At 36.9% G+C, this 24,873-nt stretch overlaps 2 protein-coding genes across 4 annotated transcripts in view; one reads left to right on the top strand and one right to left on the bottom strand.

Annotated features, from left to right (window-relative positions):
• The window catches only part of LOC138336414 (protein MON2 homolog), a 576,914-nt gene that overhangs the window by 234,578 nt on the left and 317,463 nt on the right, over positions 1–24,873 (bottom strand). The window lies entirely within an intron of this gene.
• LOC138336415 (G-protein coupled receptor dmsr-1-like) overlaps positions 6,803–24,873 on the top strand; it is a 31,668-nt gene continuing 13,597 nt past the window's right edge. The window contains exon 1 of the mRNA XM_069285903.1: positions 6,803–7,438. The gene's annotated coding sequence lies outside the window, so the exon portion shown is untranslated. The remainder of the gene's footprint in view (positions 7,439–24,873) is intronic.

Genomic DNA, 24,873 nt, shown 5'->3' with positions numbered 1-24,873 from the left:
CCCCGGGGGGTCAGAGCCAAAATTTATACAAGTTCTGTTCCCCTTCCCCCAAGGATGTTTGTGGCCAAATTTGGTTACAATCCATGTAGAACTCTATGACAAGTACCTGGTAGCGATTTAAAGGATTTACTTCTATTTCCCCTATTGGGCCCCGCCCCTCCTGCCCCCCCGGGGGTCAGAGCCAAAATTTATACAAGTTCTGTTCCCCTTCCCCCAAGGATGTTTCTGGCCAAATTTGGTTACAATCCATGCAGAACTCGATGACAAGTAGCGATTTAAAGGATTTACCTATATTTCCCCTATTGGGCCCCGCCCCTCCTGCCCCCGGGGTGTGTCAGAGCCAAAATTTATACAAGTTCTGTTCCCCCTCCCCCAAGGATGTTTGTGGCCAAATTTGGTTACAATCCATGCAGAACTCTATGACTAGTAGCGATTTAAAGGAAATGTTGACGGAGAGACGGACGGACGGACGGACGGACGATGGACGGACGACGGACGACGGACGGACGACGGACGACGGACGACGGACGGACGACGGACGACGGACGCCGCGCCATGACCATTTAAACAAATTTTGAAAAAAAATGCCTGTTTTAAATCATGCAAAAATCAGACAAAATTGAAAGTCAAAGGAATTAAAGAGTAGTTAAGTGGGTCCCACTGCAAACAATCTGATATCATGGATGAGTCCTCATCATGTGATTCAAACTCTCACAAGAATGGGTCTTTTTGAGTTACGTTCACAACAATTGTAACTTCAATGGCGACCAGTTGAAAACGAAGTCATGTCTAGAAAAGTGGTCTTATAAAGCAGGTGTTTGTTATACAGAGGTGGTAACTAATGAAGATTATACTGTAAGTACGTATACGGAGACTTTAACAAGGTTCTAGTGTCCAGCTATTTCCTAGACCATAGTCTTATATACTACACAGTTCTACATAGCAGTCAAGCTTGCATGGTAGGTTTCTAATCACTCTACACTGGTTTGGGTGCTGAAAATAACAGAAACGTGTAGGTGGGTATAAAAGGCTATTATCTTTAGAAAGAATAATCCACTCCCCCTTTCCTTGTTTACACAGGAGACAATCACTGTTGATGCAGACATAAAATGTCAATCATAAAAAGGAACATTAAAAAGATAGGGGTCACATATACAGAAGTGATCATATAATTTATACAAGAAATTAATTTTTATTGGAAAGAGCTACGTAGAAGACCTGTCATTTCGATATTTTTAGAAAAAAATGATTAGAGCTATGAAAAAGACATGTGTCTCGATATTTTAAGAAGATATAATTATTATTAGAAAAAGGTATGAAAAAGACACACTTATCAATGTTTTTTGAAGAAATGAATAATTATTAGAAATATTTAAACAAAGACACGCATTTCGATATTTTAAGAAGAAATAAATAATTATTGGAAATAGCATGGAGAAGACAGACCAGTGACTTTGATAGACTATTAGAACCTTTGCCTTGTTATGCTGTGGTAATGCTGTTTGATGCATGTGTAGGCATCGCTTCCTAATAAAATGTACAGTAAGTGTACAACAATAGCATCATAAATATTTACTCTTAGCTTCAGGCAAACAATAATTTGCATCTTCAATGCTTAAAATTTAACCGCTTTTTGCCCTGGGCATGTAACATTTTGGTTTAATTAACTACTGTATTGGTCTGACGCTTTTCATGCTTATATAGACTCCAGTCAATCACTTGTTTTTTCCACACTTCATTTGATATGATGGTGTCATTTTTTGTTTGAAATTGGTATGTAGAATCGAGCATAAAGCTAGCAGAAAACTGAATCCTACAAAGCTTGTATAGATGCCTCTGTAGACAGTGGATTCTTCGTGAACATGTGTTGTCTATACCAGAAATCCAACAGACTCGAGCTAACAAGCGTTTTTGAGTCCAACAACAGGGCTTTTCAGATAGCAGATAGTGCAGCAATAAGCTTTATTATAAACTAGATTGCTCGCCACATTCTTTGAGTCAGTCTATATAAATAATGAGGTTATAGATGGTTTAGGAAGCATTTTATACATAAAACCGTTTACCTCCGGTATCAATAGACAGCCTTTAAGTGTTTTAGTATATTGTTTGAACTACACAGTATCTGTACATTATATACCAAGCAGGCATACTGATTTATTATCATTTCCTTATTATAACAAAACATTTAAGAAGCATTCAAATAATATTAATGTTTCAAGATTTTTTTTATAAACTTCAGGTAAATAAAAACAATAAAAAATTAAGTAAATAGTCAGCCTAATGCTATAACTATTAGGCATATCTCTATGGTATTCATACTCAATGTGAATCTCCACACTATGAAAACCCACCTTTTCCCACCTGACATTAGCTCCTAAATCAATCCCTGCCCTGCTCACCTCTGATAGGAACAAGGCTTTTTTTAATGTTATACTATACAGATAAAGAACACACTCCCACAGTTAAAACAAATTCTATCCCCTGTGTCAATGAAGACTTATCAACTGAATGTCTAATAACACCACACCAATTAGACAATTTTGTTGTTGCAATCCTCAAGTGCTTGAGTGCCAAGAAGAGATGGAGTGTACTATAATTAGAGTGTAAACTTGTCAATTGTTCACAGGTTGACAAGGTGTTAATTATCAATGTGTGTGTTAAACATGTAGAATCTAAGATGTGGTAGTTCTCACACTAGACAGAAAGATCTAGGTGTTCTATGGGGATAAATCCCACTAGACAGAAAGATCTAGGTGTTCTATGGGGATATATCTCACTAGACAGAAAGATCTAGGTGTTCCATTGACATCTCACACTAGACAGAAAGATCTAGGTGTTCTATGGGGATATATCCCACTAGACAGAAAGATCTAGGTGTTCTATGGGGATATATCCCACTAGACAGAAAGATCTAGGTGTTCTATGGGGATATATCTCACTAGACAGAAAGATCTAGGTGTTCCATTGACATCTCACACTAGACAGAAAGATCTAGGTGTTCTATGGGGATATATCCCACTAGACAGAAAGATCTAGGTGTTCCATTGACATCTCACGCTAGACAGAAATATCTAGGTATTCCATCGACATCTCACACTAGACAGAAAGATCTAGGTGTTCCATGACATCTCACACTAGACAGAAAGATCTAGGTGTTCCATGGACATCTCACACTAGACAGAAAGATCTAGGTGTTCCATGGACATCTCACACTAGACAGAAAAAGATCTAGGTGTTCCATGGGACATCTCACACTAGACAGAAAAATCTAGGTGTTCATGGATCTCACACTGACAGAAAGATCTAGGTTTCCATCACATCTCACATAGACAGAAAGATCTAGGTGTTCCATGGGACATCTCACACTAGACAGAAAGATCTAGGTGTTCCATGGACATCTCACACTAGACAGAAAGATCTAGGTGCTCCATGGACATCTCACACTAGACAGAAAGATCTAGGTGTTCCATGGACATCTCACACTAGACAGAAAGATCTAGATGTTCTATGGGGATATCTCACACTAGACAGAAAGATCTAGATGTTCCATGGGGATATCTCACACTAGACAGAAAGATCTAGGTGTTCTATGGGGATATCTCACACTAGACAGAAAGATCTAGGTGTTCCATGGACATCTCACACTTGACAGCAAGATCTAGGTGTTCTATGGGGATATATCACACTAGACAGAAAGATCTAGGTGTTCCATGGACATCTCACACTTGACAGCAAGATCTAGGTGTTCTATGGGGATATATCACACTAGACAGAAAGATCTAGGTGTTCCATGGGGACATATCCCACTAGACAGAAAGATCTAGGTAGACATGAAAGATCTAGGTGTTCCATCGACATCTCACACTAGACAGAAAGATCTAGGTGTTCTATGGACATATCTCACACTAGACAGAAAGATCTAGGTGTTCCATGGACATCTCACACTAGACAGAAAGATCTAGGTGTTCCATGGACATCTCACACTAGACAGAAAGATCTAGGTGTTCCATGGACATCTCACACTAGACAGAAAGATCTAGGTGTTCCATGGACATCTCACACTAGATAGAAAGATCTGGGTGTTCCATGGACATCTCACACTAGACAGAAAGATCTAGATGTTCTATGGGGATATCTCACACTAGACAGAAAGATCTAGGTGTTCTATGGGGATATCTCACACTAGACAGAAAGATCTAGGTGTTCCATGGACATCTCACACTAGACAGAAAGATCTAGGTGTTCTATGGGGATATCTCACACTAGACAGAAAGATCTAGGTGTTCCATGGACATCTCACACTTGACAGAAAGATCTAGGTGTTCTATGGAGATATCTCACACTAGACAGAAAGATCTAGGTGTTCCATGGACATCTCACGCTAGACAGAAAGATCTAGGTATTCCATGGACATCTCACACTAGACAGAAAGATCTAGGTATTCCATGGACATCTCACACTAGACAGAAAGATCTAGGTGTTCCATGGACATCTCACACTAGACAGAAAGATCTAGGTGTTCCATGGACATCTCACACTAGACAGAAAGATCTAGGTGTTCCATGGGGATATCTCACACTAGACAGAAAGATCTAGGTGTTCCATGGACATCTCACACTAGACAGAAAGATCTAGGTATTCCATCGACATCTCACACTAGACAGAAAGATCTAGGTGTTCCATGGACATCTCACACTAGACAGAAAAAGATCTAGGTGTTCCATGGACATCTCACACTAGACAGAAAAAGATCTAGGTGCTCCATGGACATCTCACACTAGACAGAAAGATCTAGGTGCTCCATGGACATCTCACACTAGACAGAAAGATCTAGGTGTTCCATGGACATCTCACACTAGACAGAAAGATCTAGGTGTTCTATGGATATCTCACACTAGACAGAAAGATCTAGGTGTTCCATGGACATCTCACACTAGATAGAAAGATCTGGGTGTTCCATGGACATCTCACACTAGACAGAAAGATCTAGGTGTTCCATGGATATCTCACACTAGACAGAAAGATCTAGATGTTCCATGGGGATATCTCACACTAGACAGAAAGATCTAGGTGTTCTATGGGGATATCTCACACTAGACAGAAAGATCTAGGTGTTCCATGGATATCTCACACTAGACAGAAAGATCTAGGTGTTCTATGGGGTATCTCACACTAGACAGAAAGATCTAGGTGTTCCATGGACATCTCACACTAGACGAAATATCTATGGGTGTTCCATGGACATCTCAAACTAGACAGACAGATCTAGGTGTTCCATGGACATCTCACACTAGACAGAAAGATCTAGGTGTTCCATGGACATCTCACACTTGACAGAAAGATCTAGGTGTTCTATGGACATATCTCACACTAGACAGAAAGATCTAGGTGTTCCATGGACATCTCACACTAGACAGAAATATCTATGTGTTACATGGACATCTCACACTAGACAGAAAGATCTAGGTGTTCCATGGACATCTCACACTTGACAGAAAGATCTAGATGCTCCATGCACATCTCACACTTGACAGAAAGATCTAGTTATTCCATGATCTACATATTGTAGGTATTCCATGATGATATCTTGCTAGCCAGAAGGATCAATGCTAGTTATTCCATGATCTACATATTGTACACAACGAAGTACAGGGCCACCCCAACAGAACGTTTCTACCAAAGTTTAACCATAGATAATTACATGGACAGCTATAGTGTCAATAACTGCCAACACGATACTTAGGAGGAAACATAACAAACTGGCTAAAATGAGCTCATTAGGATCCTGATTCATACTATCATCATTGCCTCACAGTAGGACGGGCCATAGTTTCCCAGGAACTGACCATTTGACCATCAGCCATCATTACACAGTGACCAGTAAAGTGCTTGGTAAACATGTTCAGCCGACTCTAAATCCCTCGGCAACATCAATGGTTATAATTCCTCTCTATCTGTAGCAGCAGTGGATGGGGTAAAAGTTCTCCAATATTTACAGAACACAGCTGGTCAATTTTGGTCCATATTTTCAATATACATTACGTATTGGTTAAAAGTTTTAATATTTGAAGTACAGCCTTTGTCAATTTTTGCTGCAGATTTCCAATAGTGTCCTTGTAAACTGACCATTTAGCTTGCCCCAGGGCAATCAAATAACTAGCCACTTGAGTATCTATTAATTTCTCAAGGACCACATGTTCTCACCGAGATATCGTGATATAAGGCAAATCAATAAGAGCTGAAGAATACAACCGTATAATCAAAGACTTGAGGGGGAAACTGGTTACTGGATACTTATAACAGCTACCATGGTAATCGGACAATGGTTACAGGGCATGCAACAAATGGTCACCTAAGTTACTGAACAAATGGTCACCTAAGTTACTGAACAAATGGTCACCTAAGTTACTGAACAAATGGTCACCTAAGTTACTGAACAAATGGTCTCCTAAGTAACTGAACAACTTTTCTGTCACTTAAGTTACTGAACAAATGGAAAAAAAGAGAGCATTATATAGAAAATTATAGAAAGTGTTAGGAATGGAGATGGCGAGAAAAAGTATTAGGTAAGCTTTTAAAGTGAGCATTGAGAGGAAAGAGAGAGAAATAGAGAGAAAGGAAGAGTGTGAGAGAGCATTGGGAAATTAGGCAATAGCATTAAAGAGAGTATAGAAAAGAGAGAGATAAATAGATAGGAAGGAAGAGTGAGAGAGTATTAGGAAAGAAAGAGAACATTAGAGAAATAAAGAGAGGAAAGAGAGAAAAGAGGAACAGAGAGAAAGGAAGAGTGAGAGAGAGAGAGAGAGAGAGAGAGCAGTAGAAGGAGAGAGCATTAGAAAAAGTATAGAGAGGAAAGAGAGAGAGAAATAGAGAGAAAGGAAGAGTGAGAGAGCATTAGGAAAGAAAGAGAACATTAGAGAAATAAAGAGAGGAAAGAGAGGAGAGAGAAACAGAGAGAAAGGAAGAGTGAGAGAGAGAGAGAGCAGTAGAAGGAGAGAGCATTAGAAAAAGTATAGAAAGGAAAGAGAGAGAGAAATAGAGAGAAAGGGAGTGTGAGAGTGCATAATGAGAAAAAGAGAGCTTTAGAGAAAGTATAGAGAGGAAAGAGAGAGTAAAAGAGAGAAAAAAACAATTAGAGAGAATTATAGGAGAAGGAGATAGCATTAGAGAAAGTATAGAGAGGAAAGAGAGAAAGAGTAAGAGAGAGAGCATTAGGAGAAGGCGAGAGATGAGAGAATGTGTTAGGTACAGTGAGATGGCACAGCAGCAGTATAGCATTAGAGGTATGGAGATGCTATAGGCAGGGGTATAGGTAGTGTGATCAATAGCTTGGACACAGAGAGGCGGACCTGCTGCTGCTGGCGTAGAGGTGTAGTCAGTCAGTGTGAACATAGCCATTGTAAGGTGTGTGTGTTGGGATTTATCTCACTCTCAACAGGTTAGTACTCTCGACAATTATCTCAGATTTAAGTCAAATCTTTAATTTACACAGAAATCAATGTTTAAAGATTTCTTAATATTTAAAGCAGATCAATTTTTTTCTTTAATTTTTCCCTGTTATCTGATTATCAAACCAGATAGAGACTAGAGATCAGATTATACATATAAATTTAAATACTGTGCATACAGACTTTGTGGTATTTAGCAAAATAGAAATGTATTGATCTAAATTTGCAATTAATAAATTTATTCTATAGATAGGTACTGTAAATGAGGGAGAGATTTTCTTCGAAGGATAAATCTAGCAGAATTAATTATACAATTATATATTGCAATTTTGATCAATCCATATAACATAGGGAAGTGGAAACATTCTACAGTATTGGTTCTTATTATATTACCATCAATTCTGATTTATATATCCGAGTCAGTATTCATAAATAGGCCCGACAGTCCATGATCAATTCTCGGGGTAATTATAAACCTGGCACGAAGCCATTTAAACACACATAAAATATTATATATTATGGCCACTTTATCTCACATTGATCAGATGGACCAATATCTCAGAACCGAGCTCTATACTGGTCAGATACATACAATATTTTCTGTAAACGTGATAATTTACCAGTAGTAGGTATAACATTATGTATTTTCAATGTTTGGTTAATCTCTATAATCTGATAAAATTACGGTCGACTGTGAAAACTAATTTGGGGGATATCTGTCAGTGACTGATACGGTATCATAGCTTTTTAATTCTCATCTGTATGTACATCAGAGACTCTTTTGGAAGCTTGGAAATATTTAACTAAAGTAACTCATGTGAAACAAATCAGCAAAATAATACAACAATTTAAAATTATCTCAAGGGCATGAAAAAAACAAAGTCAGTTGTAGCTAAAAAATGTAGAAAATCAAACTTGGTCAGAGTACAAAATAATGACTATTAATGATTTTTATAAACTACAAAGAATGAAAACACATTTTTGTACAATTAAAGGCAAGATTTTGTCTCACAGTTCAATGAATACTTTTCAATTTTTCTCATAATAACATCAAACCCAGTTAAATCACTCAGACATCCAGAGTAAAATGAATATCAATTCAATCTTTATGACACAGTAAAATGAATACTGATTCAACATTTCTCTTAGCGAAATAAATACCATTTACCTTTTCTCTCAGTAAACTTAATACCAATTTAGCACTTCTCTCAGTAAAATGAATAACAATTAAACAATTATCTTGGTAAAATGAATACCAATTCAACAAATACTCTTAATAAAATGAATACCAATTCAACAATTCTCTTAGAAAAATGAATACCAATTCAACAATTCTCTTGGTAAAATGAATACCAATTCAACAAATTCTCTTAATAAAATGAATACCAATTCAACAATTCTCTTAGAAAAATGAATACCAATTCAACAATTCTCTTCGTAAAATGAATACCAATTCAACGTTTCTCTCAGTAAAATGAATACCAATTCAACAATTCTCTTATTAAAATGAATACAAATTCAACAATTCTCTTTGTAAAAAGAATATGAATTCAACAATTCTCCAAGTAAAATGAATACCAATTCAACATTTCTCTCATTAAAATTATACCAATTCAACATTTTTCTTAGTAAAATGAATACCAAATGAACATTTTCCTCAGTAAGATGAATACCAAATGAACATTTCTCTCAGTAAAATGAATACCATTTTAACATTTCTCTCAGTAAAATGAATACCATTTTAACATTTCTCTCAGTAAAATGAATATACCAAATGAACATTTCTCTCAGTAAAATGAATACCATTTTAACATTTCTCTCAGTAAAATGAATACCATTTTAACATTTCTCTCAGTAAAATGAATACCATTTTAACATTTCTCTCAGTAAAATGAATACCATTTTAACATTTCTCTCACCATTTTAACATTTCTCTCAGTAAAATGAATACCAAATGAACATTTTCCTCAGTAAGATGAATACCAAATGAACATTTCTCTCAGTAAAATGAATACCATTTTAACATTTCTCTCAGTAAAAAGAATGACAAAAGGTTATACCCTAGTAGATTCAATGCTGAAGGGGGAATAAAAGTATGAAAAGGTTATTTTCCAAATTAGAACCTGTCAGAATGAAATGGACATCATTTCCCCCTATTATTCCATTTATACTATAAGCCGAGATTAAAAAAAATCGTGTTGCTATAATCATAGTATTGTTAATATAGACCAAGGCTATTAGGTATTTCTGACACATTTATAATGTGTACCTTCAAAGGTCAGTGATGACCAGTTATATATAGTTATCTAATTAGAGGTATCAAAGTTGTCTATTCCCTGTTCACAGTAGATTCACACCTATAATGTGGTATTCATTGGTAATCATGAATGCAATGCCACAAAGCTAGTTCAATGAATCACTGAATTGACGTTAAAATGACACCTGTTTCCGTACCATTCTTTACATGCTACGCAGCAGTGAAAAGGAACAAGTTTCAATACCCCATGTAGTTTCATTATGACCCTAGTAGGTTCAACATCTCCTGTTGGTTCAGCATCCGCTGTAGGTTCAGCATCCCCATGTAGGTTCAGCATCCCCTGTTGGTTCAGCATCCCGTGTTGGTTTAGCATCCCCTGTAGGTTTAGCATCCCCTGTAGGTTCAGCATCCCCTGTAGGTTCAGCATCCCGTGTTGGTTTAGCATCCCCTGTAGGTTCAGCATCCCCTGTTGGTTCAGCATCCGCTGTAGGTTCAGCATCCCCTGTAGGTTCAGCATCCCCTGTAGGTTCAGCATCCCCTGTAGGTTCAGCATCCCCTGTAGGTTCAGCATCCCCTGTAGGTTCAGCATCCGCTGTAGGTTCAACATCTCCTGTAGGTTGAGCACCCCCTGTAGGTTGAGCACGCCTATAGGTTCAGCATCCCCTGTAGGTTCAGCATCCCCTGTAGGTTTAGCACCCCCTGTAGGTTCAGCATCCTCTGTAGGTTCAACATCCCCTGTAGGTTCAGCACCCCCTGTAGGTTCAGCACCCCCTGTAGGTTCAGCATCCCCTGTAGGTTTAGCATCCATTATAGGTTGAGCACCCCTGTAGTTTGAGCATCCCCTGTAGGTTGAGCACCCCCTGTAGGTTCAACATCCCCTGTTGGTTCAGCATCCCCTGTAGGTTGAGCTCCCCCGTTGGTTCAACATCCCCTGTAGGTTCAGCACCCTCTGTAGGTTCAACATCCCCTGTGAGTTCAGCATCCCCTGTAGGTTGAGCATTCCGTGTTGGTTTAGCATCCCCTGTAGGTTCAGCATCCCCTGTGGGTTCAGCATCCCTGTAGGTTCTGTGTTCCCTATTGGTTCAGCAGCCCCTGTAGCTTCACCATCAAGATTATCTCCCCCTGGTTTAAACTTTGGTTAAAACATGACACACTCACACAGAGACAAAAATCATCAAGCAAAATGTCATCATTACTTTTACAGTCTAGAAACTGACGTCAAGTCTATGGTACACTAATATGTGTGACATTGGGTACATAACCTAGATTCTTAAAATCTACAAATCTACTAGTCTGTGTTGTGTCTCCAAATCTTCAAATCTACTAGTCTGTGTCATGTCTCAAAATCGGAGTCTCCTAGTCTGTGTCGCATCTCGAAATCAACTAGTCTCCTAGTCTGTGTCGTGTCTCCAAAATTATGAGTCTCCTAGTCTGTGTCATGTCTCGATCAAAATCAACTAGTCTCCTAGTCTGTGTTGTGTCTCGAAAATTATGAATCTCCTAGTCTGTGTCGTGTCTCGAAAATTATGAGTCTACTAGTCTGTGTCGTGTCTCGAAAATTATGAGTCTCATAGTCTGTGTCGTGTCTCGAAAATTATGAGTCTACTAGTCTGTGTCGTGTCTCGAAAATTATGAGTCTCCTAGTCTGTGTCGTGTCTCGAAAATTATGAGTCTCATAGTCTGTGTCGTGTCTCAAAAATTATGAGTCTACTAGTCTGTGTTGTGTCTCGAAAATTATGAGTCTCCTAGTCTGTGTCTTGTCTCGAAAATTATGAGTCTCCTAGTCTGTGTCGTGTCTCAAAATTATGAGTCTACTAGTCTGTGTCGTGTCTCGAAAATTATGAGTCTCCTAGTCTGTGTCGTGTCTCGATCAAAATCAACTAGTCTCCTAGTCTGTGTCGTGTCTTGAAAATTATGAGTCTCCTAATCAGTGCAGAGTCTGTTTCCAATTCTGTCTTGAGTCTTGGAAATATACAAGTCTCCTGGTATGTCTCATTAGTCTTGAAATCTACAACAGACTACTGCTTGAAGACTCCATGGAACATTTCTATTTAATACTCGCCATTAGTGTTTACCTTGTTAGTGTAAACTGTTGGGGGGTTGGTGTGTAACTGAGTTATAAGTATCTGCCATATACCACAGTGTCCACAGGGAAAACACACCACTGGTCTTATGCCTATCACGGTTTTAATCTTCATTAAATTAACTTATAAATTGAAAGTTAAACTTCCCAAGATACAGTCCTAGCCAGCATTTATAGGCTCCGACCGTCTGCACTGTTTGAGAAAAGACAAGATAATGGGCACCGGGAAGGAAATATATAAATAATTAAAGTTTTTGTTAATTGAAGGAAAATTAAAAATACTAAATAAAACCTTGTAATACAGCATCAAAATCGTTATCTCATCTCGATAATGTAAAAAGATAATTAACAATGTGATGATAAACACAGTACCCTGTTGTACCTGAAAAAATAGTTTAATAGAAAGTCTTTCACGGAATATCCGACACATTTTGCAATCTTGTACAGGAGAGTGCACATTGACAATACCTATCTGACCGACATTACTCAGGATAGCTTTCCCTCCTCACATAAATAATTAATGCGTCAATGGACACTACCTGTCTCCCACTAAGATTCAATAACTGTTTGTCTACTAGACCCTCATCAACTCTTCACATCAAATACATGTGTTCTATCACTGAAAACTTCATTATGCTCCAAAATATTTACATATCATCAGAAGTCAACATGCCTATAGTATATAAAAATATCTTATTTATGAATTATCTATTGTGAATAATTTAAATCTGATAATCTACTTATCATCTCACCTGGATCTGTCACTAACTAACAATGTTTACAGATATACAATGTCACACAAAGCTGGTCAGTTCTGTCATGTATTTAATGAGTTTTGGATGAATTAATCAACTTGTCACACTAGATCTATATTGTATTAATTCATACGAAACAGAATTACAACTAGTCTTATTATATTGTACTGCTTCATACAATACAGAATTGAATGCAAGTCTATAATATATTATTTCATACAATACTGAATCAAAGCTAAAGAGATGTAAGACAGCAATACGCCAGCCTCCCTAAACAAGATGTAAGACAGAAATACGCCAGCCTCCCTAAACAAGATGTAAGACAGAAATACGCCAGCCTCCCTAAACAAGATCCCTAAACAAGATGTAAGACAGAAATACGCCAGCCTCCCTAAACAAGATGTAAGACAGAAATACGCCAGCCTCCCTAAACAAGATGTAAGACAGAAATACGCCAGCCTCCCTAAACAAGATGTAAGACAGAAATACGCCAGCCTCCCTAAACAAGATGTAAGACAGAAATACGCCAGCCTCCCTAAACAAGATGTAAGACAGAAATACGCCAGCCTCCCTAAACAAGATGTAAGACAGAAATACGCCAGCCTCCCTAAACAAGATGTAAGACAGAAATACGCCAGCCTCCCTAAACAAGATTAAGACAGCAATACGCCAAAACAAGATGTAGGACAGCAATACGCCAGCCTCCCTAAACAAGATGTAAGACAGAAATACGCCAGCCTCCCTAAACAAGATGTAAGACAAAAATACGCCAGCCTCCCTTAACAAGATGTAAGACAGAAATATGCCAGCCTCCCTAAACAAAATGTAAGTCAGAAATACGCCAGCCTCCCTAAACAAGATGTAAGACAGAAATACGCCAGCCTCCCTAAACAAGATGTAAGACAGAAATACGCCAGCCTCCCTTAACAAGATGTAAGACAGAAATACGCCAGCCTTCCTAAACAAGATGTAAGACAGAAATACGCCAGCCTCCCTTAACAAGATGTAAGACAGAAATACGCCAGCCTCCCTAAACAAGATGTAAGACAGAAATACGCCAGCCTCCCTAAACAAGATGTAAGACAGAAATACGCCAGCCTCCCTAAACAAGATGTAAGACAGAAATACGCCAGCCTCCCTAAACAAGATGTAAGACAGAAATACGCCAGCCTCCCTAAACAAATGTAAGACAGGAATACGGACAGCCCCAAATAAAACAGGACAGTGTCAATGTTTGTAATACATATATGACATCCATTTTATGGCAAAGGGATAAAATAAACATGAAGAGAAAAACTACCACAGGGAGATTTTTGTTACAGTATAATTTAAGACAGTATAAAATACAAAAGCAGGATTAAATCTCTTCAAAAAGAGCAATACAGAAAAGCTTCTTCATATAAAAATGTCTTGCTATAATTTTTTTTATATCTTCTCAGTAAAAGGCATATTTAATGGGTAGACTTTACAAGGTATGGGCAATCAAATGTACGTTTTGTCATAAACATTAACGATAAGATGTTTTCTGCCTGAAAGAGCAATCTGAATTAATTTGTATTGGGATCTGTTGTGTGTACTAAAACATGGGGAGACAGAATCGCCTGACAAGGCAATTGTCATTGACCACTTATCAAATCAACAGAGCTGGACAACACGGCTGGTCGATTTGTCTTGTCATAGTGATTAAGTCTAACTATTGGCTGTTTTAGACTAGATCTCATAAATATGGACACCGCAAACTCATTAGATGGAAAGTGTACTCAAAAAGCCTGATTCGTGGAAAACAATGACAATTTTCCCTGTTCTACAAACACAATAATTTGACAAAATGGTCAGGCTATAAAGAGTTTGTACCTTATCAATCTATTTACCTAACCATCATTATTTCACAACAAGTTATTACTATTAAATATGATGGCTACTGTGCGACATATTTATGGCTATATTAAAATTATTTCTTACCATATTAAATCAAATGGCTAGGATGTGACACAAAGGGACCATCTCAACATCTTTTTCTTCTTCGAAGTAACCATGACAGTTATCTCTCATCTGTAAAACAAAAGAAAATATATTGCAGCATATTAGTAACTATAGAAACAGAATCATTGTGTGAAATTATTTATTTTATTGTGATGATTGACGGCAATATTCAATGCTTAAACTGCATGATGTATAAATATGAATTTGTTATTTTTTTTTATGTAATTGAGTACACTCTATTCCATCTCTGCATCATTAAAGAGTAATCTGCCCTTGCTTGCAGGTAGGTCGTATTGATTGTAACGTCCTTTAATGAGTTAAAGAGGATAGATAAGTTAATAGTTAATAAATAACATGATATATATATATACTGATAGCTGTATTAACATGATTTATTTGTAAACCTGCACATGTAACAGAACTTTTGGGGGCAGTGTATATGAGAGTAACGTAATATTTTTTTGAGAAAACGATATGTGTTAATTCGCTCATAAATTAATGATGTCAGAAATTTAGTTTTACCACAAGGGAAATAACTCTATGAAAATACTGAATTAACAGCCAGGGACATTTTAAGGCAGGTTTAGGCCGTGGAGAGAAGCTGGAATGTATATATATTGAGAGAAGTATCAGTATACCAGGGCTGGCATCTGCTGTAAGTGGAAGATGGCGGATTAGATTAGTATAATGTTGAAATGTCACCTAAATCATACGGCCACCACTTTAATGCTTACAGAAAAACAAATCAAATCATACATTCTGACAAACTGTGTATTTGTGTGACTTAAATAACATACCGACATAGGCTATTTTTTTTAATATATTAATCATATATTTTATGATATGATATAACAGTACATAAACCATAAGGGGTAATAACTCTTGCCATAAAACTCTTTTGGTAGAAATCAAAACAAAACTCAAGAATGACAGTTCCAATCAAATAATTTAAAACTAAAAATAAGCTTAAACAAAGAAAAAACATGAAGTCCAATAAAATGTTCACAATTATTTATTAAATATTTGGGAGAGAAAAAAGAACTTTTGATGCTGTTAGAATGTGAACACATTGCATTTGATATTTCATTGCCAATTATATCAGATAATTAATAAATTCTGGAGAAACAAAATTCTACTCTAGGTACCATATAGCAGTAAATGCCAACCATTCCATTAGAGACCATCTCAAAAGACATTTATCTTCCATTATTGCGAATGTCAACTAGCGCATTAGGGACCGTCTCAGAATTTACAGCTTCTGTTATAACGAATGTCAACCTTCACATCAGGGACTGTCTCAGAATATATCATCACCAGTTACTATAAATAACAACGGTGAGGGACCATTTCAGAACCAGAGTAACAATCAATCCCTATTAAATGTTCTGGTTCTATACATAGACCATTCACATTTCTCTACCATCGTATGGAACACGTTACAATCCTTACTTTCACCATGCCCTGCATCCCTGTCTTAAAGGCAAATGAATCATTCGTGAAAAGATAGTCAGTGTCTTAAAGTTATATGTGCAGTAACTGGCCGCAAATCTGGACATGTTATTTTTTCTTCAATTATCTATTTAAGACCATAAGTTTTAATGAATAAAGCTGTGAAAATCATTCAAATGGACAGACAAACATACAATGTATATAATGCGTTATAAACGTTAGTTGGAACACATAGGTTATGCACTGTGAAATTCTTGTTTTTTATGCCTTATACACGTTTAGATGGAAACATACCTTCAGAAATCACTTTATAATTATTAATAATACTGTAAAAATGTGCAATGAAATTGTGGACAATAATATAGCTTCCTGGTCTGACCGTATGAACTCATTTCACTACACTAAAGATGTTAATATAAGGATTTTTTGCAGTACTTCCAAAAATCATTTTCAGTTCTCTATTGTACTTGTAAAATTTAAACCTATACATTGAAAGTATTGTAATTCTCAAAATATTGGTAACTTTTGGAGTTGAATAACATATCAAAAGTCTTCTTGATTCGTGACTATGAAAAATATGGCACATATAACTTTAAAATAGTTAAGCTTTATTTTGGCAAATGTTAATTTAAGAACGACATAAGTAGAGAGCTGTCAGCAATCCATATTTGTCTTTCTATCCCAGTCAAAATAGACACTGCATGACTAAATGTATATTTTCATCCCGCAACATTCATGAAAAACAACACATTTCAAACTTAAAGATGCCAACAATGTTGCAAATTATAATGTCCACCTTTTAAACAATGTTTCACCTTGAAAGAAGGTCTGTCAAATACGTGCAGTTGCTGAAATTCTAAAATACAGCTGTAGTCCATCAGTGTCAATACAGTAAAAAATATATGTGGCTATAGGTCATTCTGACAATGTTGGTGCTAGATATGATAAAATAAGTGGGGTTCACTGAAGAAAATTATGTTCAAAAGTGGTTTATACTCAAATGCTAGAGTAGAGATTGTAAGATTGATTGTTCCCTTTATAGAAACATCAGAAAAACTTCAGAATAATCTGAACATTGTATTAGTGTTATTTTGGACTGAAGAAGGCCCTATACTGGCTGAACATAGATACTCCATAGAAATGATTTTTGATTTTACTCTGAATTTATTTCAGCCTTTTATTTGGGATTATTAATATACTATGCCGTTCTTATCTCATCAGAATAATCTAGCTGCCTTCATTAAGAACAAAAGATGTTCCACCCTGAAACATATTATTATCATACAAATATCACGGGGGCTTATCAATATCTCTGATACACTCCCTCAAATTTACCAACTGGAAATAGTCTAGTCTGTACCATATATATATTTTATAGGCAATAAAAAATTGCGAAAATAAGTTATAGTATAAATGTTTCGACTAAAGGTAAAGTTTACAGATCATGAAAGTGAATGGCTGAGATAGTCCTTATGTATGAAAACGCAAAAGTAATTTTGCATCGAAGATAAGTTGTTGATAAGTCGAAGATAAGTCGTTGTTAAGTCGAAGATAAGTCGTTGATAAGTCGAAGATATAAGTCATTGCAATAATACACTAGCTGGTTTATGGTATTTTGTATGCTTTTAAAATTCATGAATTATTAATAGAAGTTTCTCCACTAACCATAAAACTTGATTCTTCAAATAAAACTAGGATAAATGACGTTTTCAACATTGAAAGAAGCTAAGGTTAAACAAATAACATAACAGGCCTTCTATTACTAAGGTGAAAGCTCCAAATACACTTAGCTCTAAATTAACTAAAAATGCATTCAAACAGTATGGCAGATTTCTTCCATTTTATTTTCTAACTCTGAAATATTAATGTTTTGTGATGAATACTTTGTAATGATCCTGATGCATATCTAGAATATCACATGCTCTGAAGCTATAACGACAGAGGAAATGCAGCTAGCTATCGAAGGAACACCATTTCAATTAGACTGTGTGTTTCTTTAATACGAGACATCAAACACACACCATTATCTTACACAAGATTTTCAAACTTTACAAAAAGGAAATGTCAGTGTTCTATACTTGATGTTTTGAAGGCATTGTATAAGGCCATTAGACAATTTTTAAGCATGTTTAACAAAGCAGAAATTATCAAATGTCTTAAAATGGAGTCAGGAAATCAACCTTAATGATATTGTGTGATTCAAGCTAATTAATGAAGAAATAAAAATTACCATGGGAAGGGTGGCTGATGTTTGAAGTCAGGATCTATAGACTCAGAGTATTGAATAAGTAAAAGACTTGGTATGCTGAACAGTGCCTAGTCCTTATTTAACACTAAAGTCAGTCTTCAGTTTTAGGTTTTATAGTTTAACGTCCATAACAGCCAGGGTCATGTAAGGACATGCCACTGATTTGTTGGTGGAGGAAGACATTGCTCCGATGTGGGGCAGTGGCCAGGTCAGTTCCTGGGAACTGCACCGCACTGGATTCAAACTCGCGACCAAGAGGTGGAGGACTTGTGGTAATATGTGGAGACATCTTAACCACTCCACCAACGCAGCTCCTAGAGTCAATAAAAAGACCTAGTACTGCATTCAGGATTCCCTCAGTCCTAAACTGTTTAGTACTTGTCAATAAAAAGACCTAGTATTGCCTTCAGGATTCCCTCAGTCCTAAACTGTTTAGTACTTGTCAATAAAAAGACCTAGTATTGCCTTCGGGATTCCCTCAGTCCTAAACTGTTTAGTACTTGTCAATAAAAAGACCTAGTATTGCCTTCGGGATTCCCTCAGTTCCTTAACCTTGTTTTAGTACTTGTCAGCCAAAAGACCTAGTATTGCCTTCGGGATTCCCTCAGGGATTCCCTCAGTCCTTAATGTTTTAGTACTTGTCAGCCAAAAGACCTAGTATTGCCTTCGGATTCCCTCAGGATTCCCTAAGTACTTTATTGTTTAGTACTTGTCAGCCAAAAGACCTAGTATTGCCTTCGGGATTCCCTCAGGGATTCCCTAAGTCCTTTACTGTTTAGTACTTGTCAGCCAAAAGACCTAGTATTGCCTTCAGGATTCCTTCAGGGATTCTCTCAGTACTTTATTGTTTAGTGCTTGTCAGCCAAAAGACCTAATATTGCCTTCGGGATTCCCTCAGGGATTCCCTAAGTCCTTTATTGTTTAGTACTTGTCAGCCAAAAGACCTAATATTGCCTTCGGGATTCCCTCAGGGATTCCCTAACCTTTATTGTTTAGTACTTGTCAGCCAAAAGACCTAATATTGCCTTCGGGATTCCCTCAGGGATTCCCTAAGTCCTTTATTGTTTAGTACTTGTCAGCCAAAAGACCTAATATTGCCTTCGGGATTCCCTCAGGGATTCCCTAAATCCTTTATTGTTTAGTACTTGTCAGCCAAAAGACCTAATATTGCCTTCGGGATTCCCTCAGGGATTCCCTAAATCCTTTATTGTTTAGTACTTGTCAGCCAAAAGACCTAATATTGCCTTCGGGATTCCCTCAGGGATTCCCTAAACCCTTTATTGTTTAGTACTTGTCAGCCAAAAGACCTAATATTGCCTTCGGGATTCCCTCAGGGAACCCTAAGTCCTTTATTGTTTAGTACTTGTCAGCCAAAAGACCTAGTATTGCCTTCGGGATTCCCTCAGGGATTCCCTAAGTCCTTTATTGTTTAGTACTTGTCAGCCAAAAGACCTAGTATTGCCTTCGGGATTCCCTCAGGGATTCCCTAAGTCCTTTATTGTTTAGTACTTGTCAGCCAAAAGACCTATATTGCCTTCGGGATTCCCTCAGGGATTCCCTAAATCCTTCTTAGTGTTTAGTACTTGTCAGCCAAAAAGACCTAGTATTGCCTTCGGGATTCCCTCAGGGATTCCCTAAGTCCTTTATTGTTTAGTACTTGTCAGCCAAAAGACCTAGTATCCTGGTTGCCTTCGGGATTCCCTCAGAGATTCCCTAAATCCTTTATTGTTTAGTACTTGTCGGCCAAAAGACCTAATATTGCCTTCGGGATTCCCTCAGGGATTCCCTAAGTTCTTTATTGTTTAATACTTGCAAGTCAAAAGACTTTAGTACTGCAAAGATTCCCCAGTCCATATTTAGTACCAGTCAGCCAAACAACATGGCACCAGCCTTACTCACAGATTCATCAACCAGCACAAATTCAATTACATTCACAGCCTGAGAAACAAGCTCAACATTGCTCTAATTCATTGCACAGCAATGCTGATTTCATTTTCGTTTAGTGTCAATAGAGACAGAGTTTTAGTTGGTAACACTCTAGCTTCTACAGTCTGTGTTGAAAAGTCAATTCACAGATTTCAGATAGAGAGAGCAATTGACCACAGACTTTGTTAATGTTTTGTCTCATGTTTACAGAATTATTCTGAGAAATTACTAACACATCCCACAGACCTCCCAGAATCATGTTACAACCTCCTTAGGACTTAATATAACAGTTGTAGTTGATCCAACACAAAATTTTGGGTTTGGATTTCAATTTTCTCTGACAAAAGTACCATGGTTGTTTCAGTCCTGACTTTCTTTTTGTGTATATTGCATAGGAGTGTTATGGTGATTGAATAACTTGACTGCTGAGCAATAACACAGAACTACTGCCCAGTATGATTCAGTACTATCTTACAGAAACATTAACTGTCATAGAGAGCACAGATATATTGACCAATCTAGTGCTATATTACCAAAACATACTGCCAAGGAGAACATAACTATAGTCTAATCTAGTGCTATATTACCAAAACATACTGCCAAAGAGAACATAAATATTGTCCAATCTAGTGCTATATTACCAAAACATACTGCCAAAGAGAACATAACTATTGTCCAATCTAGTGCTATATTACCAAAACATACTGCCAAAGAGAACATAACTATTGTCCAATCTAGTGCTATATTACCAAAACATACTGCCAAAGAGAACATAACTATTGTCCAATCTAGTGCTATATTACCAAAACATACTGCCAAAGAGAACATAACTATTGTCCAATCTAGTGCTATATTACCAAAACATACTGCCAAAGAGAACATAACTATTGTCCAATCTAGTGCTATATTACCAAAAAATACTGCCAAAGAGAACATAACTATTGTCCAATCTAGTGCTATATTACCAAAACATACTGCCAAAGAGAACATAAATATTGACCAATCTAGTGCTATATTACCAAAACATACTGCCAAAGAGAACATAACTATTGTCCAATCTAGTGCTATATTACCAAAACATACTGCCAAAGAGAACATAACTATTGTCCAATCTAGTGCTCTACAAAACATACTGCCAAAGAGAACATAACTATTGTCCAATCTAGTGCTATATTACCAAAACATACTGCCAAAGAGAACATAACTATTGACCAATCTAGTGCTATATTACCAAAACATACTGCCAAAGAGAACATAAATATTGACCAATCTAGTGCTATATTACCAAAACATACTGCCAAAGAGAACATAACTATTGTCCAATCTAGTGCTATATTACCAAAACATACTGCCAAAGAGAACATAACTATTGTCCAATCTAGTGCTATATTACCAAAACATACTGCCAAAGAGAACATAAATATTGACCAATCTAGTGCTATATTACCAAAACATACTGCCAAAGAGAACATAACTATTGTACCAATCTAGTGCTATATTACCAAAACATACTGCCAAAGAGAACAGAACTATTGCCTGCTATAGTGCTTTCCCAACCAAATATATTGTCAAAGAATGAAAAAATATTTCCCACAAGGCACTGAAATAATAGACATATGTACATTAGACAATGGTTGGTATGTAAGATATAAAGATCAATTTGGCACAAACATAACAATTGACAATAAAGAGTCAAATCAGCATTAGATTGACTTCATTACAGCATCCACATCATCATTGAATTCCCCTGTAGGTATAAGTAATCATTCTTATACAACTTCTATTACTGAATGGTTATAAAACTATATATTATGTACATGCATTTATTATATAATGTGATCTATAGAATTAGGAATAGCCAATATACAATGCTGTTTTGTCTCCCGACTAAGACTTGCCTGAGAGACTACGACATGCTTTATTATATAATCATGTATTACCCTGCTGGAAACTGACTATATTGATTAGCAGTACACAAGTATTCCACAAGTAGGTGTCATAATAACTAACATTAATAGTAAAGCTATATAGCTGTATTGATTTCCCAAGGGTTAGCCAATTGACCGATGGCCAGTCTGACATTGATACAGGCTGAACCATTGGCTGGAGAAGGTTGATTACATCCAGACCTGCAGTGCCATACTGGTCAGTGTTGTAATGGTCTTACAATGTAATATTTTAAGCTTGATTACTGAATAAGACATGTAGTATGTTTACTATGGCCAGAAGACATGTACTATGTTTACCATGGCCAGAAGACATGTACTATGTTTACTATGGCCAGAAGACATGTAGTATGTTTACTATGGCCAGAAGACATGTACTATGTTTACTATGGCCAGAAGACATGTACTATGTTTACTATGGCCAGATGACATGTACTATGTTTACTATGGCCAGAAGACATGTACTATGTTTACTATGGCCAAGAAGACATGTACTATGTATGGCCAGAAGACATGTAGTATGTTTACTATGGCCAGAAGACATGTAGTATGTTTACTATGGCCAGAAATGACATGTATTTTACTTGGCCAGAAGACATGTAGTATGTTTACTATGGCCAGAAGACATGTAGTATGTTTACTATGGCCAGAAGACATGTGGTATGTTTACTATGGCCAGAAGACATGTAGTAAGTTTACTATGGCCAGAAGACATGTAGTATGTTTACTATGGCCAGAAGACATGTAGTATGTTTACTATGGCCAGAAGACATGTAGTATGTTTACTATGGCCAGAAGACATGTACTTTGCTTACTATGCCAGAAGACATGTACTATGTTTACTATGGCCAAAAGACATGAAGTATGTTTACTATGGCCAAAAGACATGTAGTATGTTTACTATGGCCCAGAAGGACATGTAGTATGTTTACTATGGCCAGAAGACATGTAGTATGTTTACTATGGCCAGAAGACATGTAGTATGTTACTATTGCCAGAAGACATGTACTATGCTTACTATGGCCAGAAGACATGTAGTATGTTTACTTATGATGGCCAGAAGACATGTAGTATGTTTACTATGGCCAGAAGACATGTAGTATGTTTACTATGGCCAGAAGACATGTACTATGCTTACTATGGCCAGAAGACATGTAGTATGTTTACTTATGATGGGCCAGAAGACATGTAATATGTTTACTATGGCCAGAAGACATGTAGTATGTTTACTATGGCCAGAAGACATGTACTATGCTTACTATGGCCAGAAGACATGTAGTATGTTTACTTATGATGGCCAGAAGACATATGTATATGTTTACTATGGCAGAAGACATGTAAGTACAAGAGATGTAGTATGTTACTATTGCCAGAAGACATGTAGTATGTTTTACTATGGCCAGAAGACATGTAGTATGTTTACTATGGCCAGAAGACATGTAGTATTTACTATGGCCAGAAGACATGTACTATGTTTACTATGGCCAGAGACATGTAGTATGTTTACTTATTGGCCAGAAGACATGTAGTATGTTACTATGGCCAGAAGACATGTAGTAGACATGCCAGAATTAGTATTTATGTGGCCAGAAGACATGTTTATGTTTACTATGGCCAGAAGACATGTAGTATGTTTACTATGGCCAGAAGACATGTAGTATGTTTACTATGGCCAGAAGACATGTAGTATGTTTACTATGGCCAGAAGACATGTAGTATGTTTACTATGGCCAGAAGACATGTAGTATGCTTACTATGGCCAGAAGACATGTAGTATGTTTACTATGGCCAGAAGACATGTAGTATGTTTACTATGGCCAGAAGACATGTACATAGTTTACTTGGCCAGAAGACATGTAGTATGTTTACTTACATGTTACTATGGCCAGAAGACATGTAGTATGTTTACTATGGCCAGAAGACATGTAGTATGTTTACTATGGCCAGAAGACATGTAGTATGTTTACTATGGCCAGAAGACATGTAGTATGTTTACTATGGCCAGAAGACATGTAGTATGTTTACTATGGCCAGAAGACATGTAGTATGTTTACTATGGCCAGAAGACATGTAGTATGTTTACTATGGCCAGAAGACAGTAGTATGTTTACTATGGCCAGAAGACATGTAGTATGTTTACTATGGCCAGAAGACATGTAGTATGTTTACTATGGCCAGAAGACATGTAGTATGTTTACTATGGCCAGAAGACATGTAGTATGTTTACTATGGCCAGAAGACATGTAGTATGTTTACTATGGCCAGAAGACATGTAGTATGTTTACTATGGCCAGAAGACATGTAGTATGTTTACTATGGCCAGAAGACATGTAGTATGTTTACTATGGCCAGAAGACATGTAGTATGTTTACTATGGCCAGAAGACATGTACTATGTTTACTATGGCCAGAAGACATGTAGTATGTTTACTATGGCCAGAAGACATGTAGTATGTTTACTATGGCCAGAAGACATGTAGTATGTTTACTATGGCCAGAAGACATGTAGTATGTTTACTATGGCCAGAAGACATGTAGTATGTTTACTATGGCCAGAAGACATGTAGTATGTTTACTATGGCCAGAAGACATGTACTATGCTTACTATGGCCAGAAGACATGTAGTATGTTTACTATGGCCAGAAGACATGTAGTATGTTTACTATGGCCAGAAGACATGTAGTATGTTTACTATGGCCAGAAGACATGTACTATGTTTACTATGGCCAGAAGACATGTAGTATGTTTACTATGGCCAGAAGACATGTACTATGTTTAC

Source organism: Argopecten irradians, chromosome 12, assembly GCF_041381155.1.
Source record: "Argopecten irradians isolate NY chromosome 12, Ai_NY, whole genome shotgun sequence".
Classification (NCBI taxonomy): domain Eukaryota; kingdom Metazoa; phylum Mollusca; class Bivalvia; order Pectinida; family Pectinidae; genus Argopecten; species Argopecten irradians.
The sequence above is the reverse complement of the archived record's forward strand: the minus strand, read 5'-3'. Positions and strand labels throughout refer to the sequence as shown.